Source organism: Salarias fasciatus, chromosome 12 (genome assembly GCF_902148845.1).
Source record: "Salarias fasciatus chromosome 12, fSalaFa1.1, whole genome shotgun sequence".
Taxonomy (NCBI): Eukaryota; Metazoa; Chordata; class Actinopteri; order Blenniiformes; family Blenniidae; genus Salarias; species Salarias fasciatus.
Window position 1 is genome coordinate 94,123 of NC_043756.1, and position 6,160 is coordinate 100,282.

The window sequence follows — 6,160 nt, forward strand, 5'->3', positions numbered from 1 at the left end:
GGGATGTGTGACTGGTGGCTCGCTCTCTCAGTTCAGCTGCTCGGACTATCTTTAGACTGATTGATGCTGACAGAGGGGCTCTGTCGGAAGAATGCAAACATGCACACACACGCACACACACACACACACACACACACCACACACACACACACGCAGGAACTTTCTATACCATGTAGCGTGGAAATTGAAGGCAGGAAATGAAAACAGGAAATGAAAGTACTCATTGAAGGAGCTCTTCAGATCACTCATTTTATTTAGCTGTCCGTGCCTATCAACCTACATACACACACCCACATAAACACACACAGCCATACACACACACACACGCACAAACATACACACACGAAGGGTGAGAATACAGGGGTTTTTTTTTTTTTTTTTTTTTAATAGACGAACCTGTGCTCTTGCCATTCCTGGGCAAGAGCCTTGCCTTCAAGCTGCGGTCCTCTACCAGAGGCCTGGGAGCTGGAGGGTTCTGCACAGTGCCTTAGCTGTTCCAAGCACTGTGCTCTTCTGGACAGAGATCTCAGATGTTGTGCGGGGTGCTGCCATGCCATTTCTGTTGAATCAGTTGGGATTCGTGTTCAAAATACAAAAATAAAAGGCTGCCAAACCTTGGTGTATTTCTTGGTGGTGTCCTGCAAAGTAAATGTAAGATGTTCTAATTTGAGGTGTGTCAACACTTCCTCCACCAGCGGTGTTACATTATCTAGTTCAATAAAATCAATCCCCTGGTCAACAATGAAGAAAATGCTATTTTCTTTTGAACAAACGTCAGTTGTGCTTCCTCTGGTGGCACACCGAAAATGGCTGTCAGGGGACCAGGCTCTATATTTTTATTGTAAATGAATGGAAAAAATCTGAAAATTTTGTTCCGGAATTCATTTAGCTTGGGACACAACCAGAACATGTGATTTATATTGGCTAGCAGCTGTTTACATCCAGAGCAAGTTGGATAAGCCCCCTGACATATTGTTGCTATTTTATCCTTGGATAAATGAAGTCTGTGTGGCACTTTAAACTGCATCAATCCATGTCTCACACTTACAGAGGAGGGATGCATTAAATCCACTTCCCATCTCCAGTCGTTGTCTAATATGCTTAACTCTAACCCTCCTCCCACTTTGTTTTATATAATTTAGGTATGGAGAGGTCACCTTCTGGATGTTTCCATAGCGCATCCCTTTAAGAGTCAGATTCATGTCCAATAACCCATCCATCCACCCACTTTGCGGTAATTCAAGGGATGAGGGATGTCTTTTCACAAAATCTTGGACTTGACTTGAAAAATATGATATTAGTCTTTAAGGGAATTCTGTACTCTTTCTCCAACTGAACACCATCTTTAAATGATTTTTGATAAATTCCACCCCAGCTCTATGCCATTCTCTAAAAGCTGTTCCTCCAAGGGGAAAACAAATTATTGCCATCGATAGGAGCAGATGGGAGGGCATTTTTAATTATGAAGTGTGTTCTGAATTCCTCATGCTGGGGCTATGCCTCATGCTGGGGCTATACGGCTTAGAGGCGTGTCCCCTGGGTGATGGATAGGGGTGCCCTCTTTTGGGAGGGTTGCACCTGAATAGAACGGAATAGGGTGGTATGGACCAACCTAGGAGAGGGACAGCTCTGACTCCAAACCTGGGTAGACAGAGCTCATTAGCCTTGGTAAGCAGTCTGTCAAGGAGAAGGGCAACTTCGACTATAAATCCCAGCATGCCGGTACGCTATGAGATGGCAGCCCCACCAACCGGCTATCCTGCGGTGAGTCAACAACAGGAGAAACCCCCTTCGTTATGAAACTGACCAGATAAAGAAGCCAGACTGACCCACACGGTAACAGACCCCAGCCTGCTGGATCGACCTTCATTGTAGGACCTGTGTTGCCACATGGAATGTCCAGACACTCCTTTGCCCCGGAGCTGCCACCCTGCTGTCCCGAGAGCTCTGCCGCTACAACACAACATCTCCCTGGCAGGGCTCTGTGAGGTCCGATGGCAAGGTAATGGCGAAACAACAGCAGGCGACCATTGTACATCTGGAGTGGCCCCGAGAGCCAGACCGGCCTTTATGGTGTGGCTCTTGCCATTCCAAAAGCCTTCCGGAGGTCCCTCATCAGCTGGACACCTCTAAGCGACAGACTACTGTCTACTCACTTCCTCCACCACCACGGCGAGATGACGCAGTTGTTGCCTATGCCCCCACGGATGTTGCTGATGAGGATGTGAAGGACGTGTGTTCCTCGACCAAGTCCACCAGGCTGTCAGCCCAAGCTCCACCACACGACGTCACCATCATTCTCACTGATGCCAACGCCACTGTATCCAGCAGCGATCGGGTCCCCCGGCTCACCTGTCAGCACCGACTTCATCGACGGAAAACAAATGACAATGGCAACCGCCCCCTCCGCTTCTGCCCCATAACAGCCTCTAAGTTGTTGACACCGGTTTCCTTGGAAACAAATCCATCACTGATGGTGGTATAGCCCAAATGGCAAAACCAGGAAGGAGCTGGACCATATCCTCATTTCTCGACGCTGAAAGTCATTTGTCACCAAATGCCGGGTACAGATGGAGCACAGCTTGGCGACACAGACCATCATCCGCTGGTGGCCCGATTCAGTTAAAGCTCCGAGACAACCAGCACAAGACTCTGCCTCGCCCCGACCTCCACCCGACTCAACGACCCCAACATCGCCACAGACTTCAGTCGCTCCATCCGCTGCACTCTTGATGCCCTGGCTCCCGACAAAGTGGCAGATTGGGTGAACTTCAAGGAAAGTGTCCTCCAGCCTGCTCACAATGTCCTCGGATGCTCATGATCATCCCTGGGAAAGCCCTGATATCAGAGAGGACACTAAGCATCATTGACCAGCGGCGTGAGGCCCGGCTCTGAGGGGACCTCACGGAGTATCAGCGACTGAACCGCCTGCGTAATGTGGCCATTGCTGAGGATAGGGAAGGTTCTGGGAAGCAGAAGCCTGACAGCCAACAACAATAACTTGAGCCTCGTATTCAGTCTATTGCACAAGCCCGTAGCGGTCCATTCCCAAAGAAAGCCTTTTAAAAAGATCCTGACGGTAATCTCATTACAACTGAAGCCACTGCCTCGAGAGCTGGAAGGAACCCTTTAGCCTCCTCCTGCAGCACATCACCATCCTGGCTGATCCCACCCTCCTAGAGGCTGCAAACTCTGCACCCCCCTAGCGATGCCTGCTGCACAGGACTCTACAACACCTGAGGATGTGAGACCTGCTCTGAAGAAACTGAACATCAGGAAAGCCCCCAGGATCTGTGCCATCACCGGTGAGATGCTCAAAGTCAGCGGCGATGCCATGGTGGAGTGGCTAACCCACCTATTCAATCAGGTGTGGGAAACAGAGCAGTTACCCACTGACTGGACAGAGGGGTCATCCGCCCTTCTGGAAACGCAGGGTGATCGGCTGTCTGCGGAAATCACAGAGACATTACCTGCTCTCCATCCCTGGCAAGGTCTTCACCAGGATCTTGCTTAACGTGCCTTTCCAGCGATCAGAAGCCAGCAGGCGGCTTTATGCCCAATCGCTCCACAATTGACCACATCTCTGCCGTACGTCTGCTGATTTGCCATCTGTATATCGGATTCAATTATCTGAAGACACCGTTGCACCTCCCTCACTGGGTGAACATCCTCCAACCCTCAGGAGCACCACCAAGATTATCGCTCTGTTCAGCTGCTCTACAGCAACGCAGAGAGCTGTGGTCCGCATTAACGGTATTGACTGCAACTGGTTACTATCTCTAGTGGCGTTTGCCAGGGTTGTGCGACTGCTCCTGATCATTTAACTGCATCATCGACCATCTGATGTCCAAGGGTCTGTGAGCGTGTCCCTGGAGTGTCCTTTGGCAACTACCACCTGACTGACCTGGAATATGCTGACGATCATCTGCTCGCACAACCTACAGTCAGCTGAGAAATGCTCTGGGCATTTACAGTGTGGAGGCAGCACAGCTTGGCCTCCAAGTGAGCTGGACTAAAATGTATGTCGGTGATAGACCAGATCCACCTCCCATGCCAAAATCGGTAGCGACATTGTAGAACCTGTCAAGAAACTTTGTGTATCTGGGGTCCATGGTGACAGTCAACCAGGACCTAAAACCAGAGATTGATCTGCCCCACAGTCCCTCTAGAAACTACTCTGCTGGCACCAGACCCTCTCACGGAAGACGAAGCTGCGGATTCACAACTAGTTGTATTCTCTATCCTGCTTTATGGCATCAGAAACATGGCCCCTGAATGACACTCTAGCCGCAAAAGAATCGATGGCTTTGATAGCAGGGCATTTAGAACCATCGAGAACATCAGGTGGCCCCAGCCACCAATGAAATAATTAGAGCCTGCACAGGCCAGCCCTGAGCATCTTCCTTGGTCGCGCAACGCCGCACCCACTGGCTCGGCCATGTCCTTCATCTACCCCCAGAACATCCGACATGAGCCATTCTCCATTTTGACCCACAGGCCATGGTTGTGGGCAACCTCCAACAACACAGAGTTCCTGTGGAGGATGCAAAGCAGCTGGCGCAAGATCGCCAGCACTGGAAAAACCTGTTTCATCTGGTTGCTCAATGCACTGGGATGGGATACCCTGACCCTCGCTGGAGCACTAAGCAAGCAAACAAGCAAGCAAATTCTGTATTGGACCCATTTTTTAATCGAGTTTTTGTACCACAGGTTGTTGGTGTTAAAGTGTTACTTACAGGCAGAGGAGGCGCAAACCAGAGAACGTAGGGACACTGGGCTGGATGCATATCTCTCTATCTGCACCCACATTGGAGTTTCATCATTGTCTAACTCTGAAACCAAATAATAACTTATGTATGTTTGCAGACCAGTACTAATGCATATAATTAGGTAGGGCAAGGCCTCCTTCTTGTCTGTCTTTCAAGGAACTCTTCTCTTATTTGGGGGCAGTGTTTTATTCCAAATGAAGAAGAGTGTCTATTTATTCAACTTCTTAAAAAAATGATTTTAGAATAAAAACTGATTATTGTCTGTAACAAAACATGAACTGTGACATTACATTCATTTTAATGGATTTTATCCTCCCTGCCAATGATAAAGGAGAGATGTAGCAACTTTCCATGTCCAACTTTGTCTTATCTAATGATTTAATTAAGTTGTCAATTAAATCTTAGAATTACTTGTCAATTGATACCCGAATAGGTGAAATAGTTATTAATTGGGAAAATAATACGTTTTTCTAGATTAACTTTATACCCAGACACCATCCAAAGTCTTTGATGATATCCAGGGCCACTGGGATGCTCATTCGTTAAAAAAGGAGGAGGTCATCGGCATAAAGAGAGAGCTTATGGTCTGCATCTCCCCCCCCCCCCCAGAGTTGGGAGCACTTCTTAGCATTATTGCAAGGGGCTCAATGGCAACATCAAAGAGGCAAGCAGGGGTGACAAGGGACATCCCTGCCTTGTTCCCCAAATATAAGATAAAGTTTCAGATAAATAAATTATTTGCTCTTACCATAGCCTTAGGGTTTGCTTGATTATCTGAATTCATGAACAGAATTTAGGGCTAAATCGGATATATCTCAAGTTCTGTCAGCAGAATGGAAATGCTCTATTCTGTCAAATACCTTTTGGGCATTCAGGGAGATCACAATCATCATCATTGACAGGTGATGAACATCCTCTTCATTCATTCTATTATATTTTACACTTGTGCCTTTTTAAATCTGTTCTTTCTTTTGTCTAAGTTTTGCACCTCCACCAAAATAGATTCTTTGTACAGGCTACTGTACTTGGCAAAAAAACCTGTTTCTGACTCTGATTCTGATTCTTATTCTGATCAATTACCAATAGAGAGTGCCTTACCGTCCTTCCTCCGCTTATTGGCTCTTGTAGTGCTGGTGGCAGGACTGATGAAAGATGACCAGAAGCAATCAGCAAGGGCTTGGCTATGCCTCCAATGTGGTTTTTCCAAGTTCACCAGGGTTGGAGACTGCTCAAGGAACAGAATGAATGTCCTGTCAAGCCCATAAGGAGGACTTGGGCATTACCGGGTCTGGATCAGAAGAATCTGAAGACAAGTAGCTGAGTGTTTAGCATTCATTATGCCTTTGACCTCAACCAGAGTTGTCAGCAGCACAGGGTTCAGGAACAGTCTG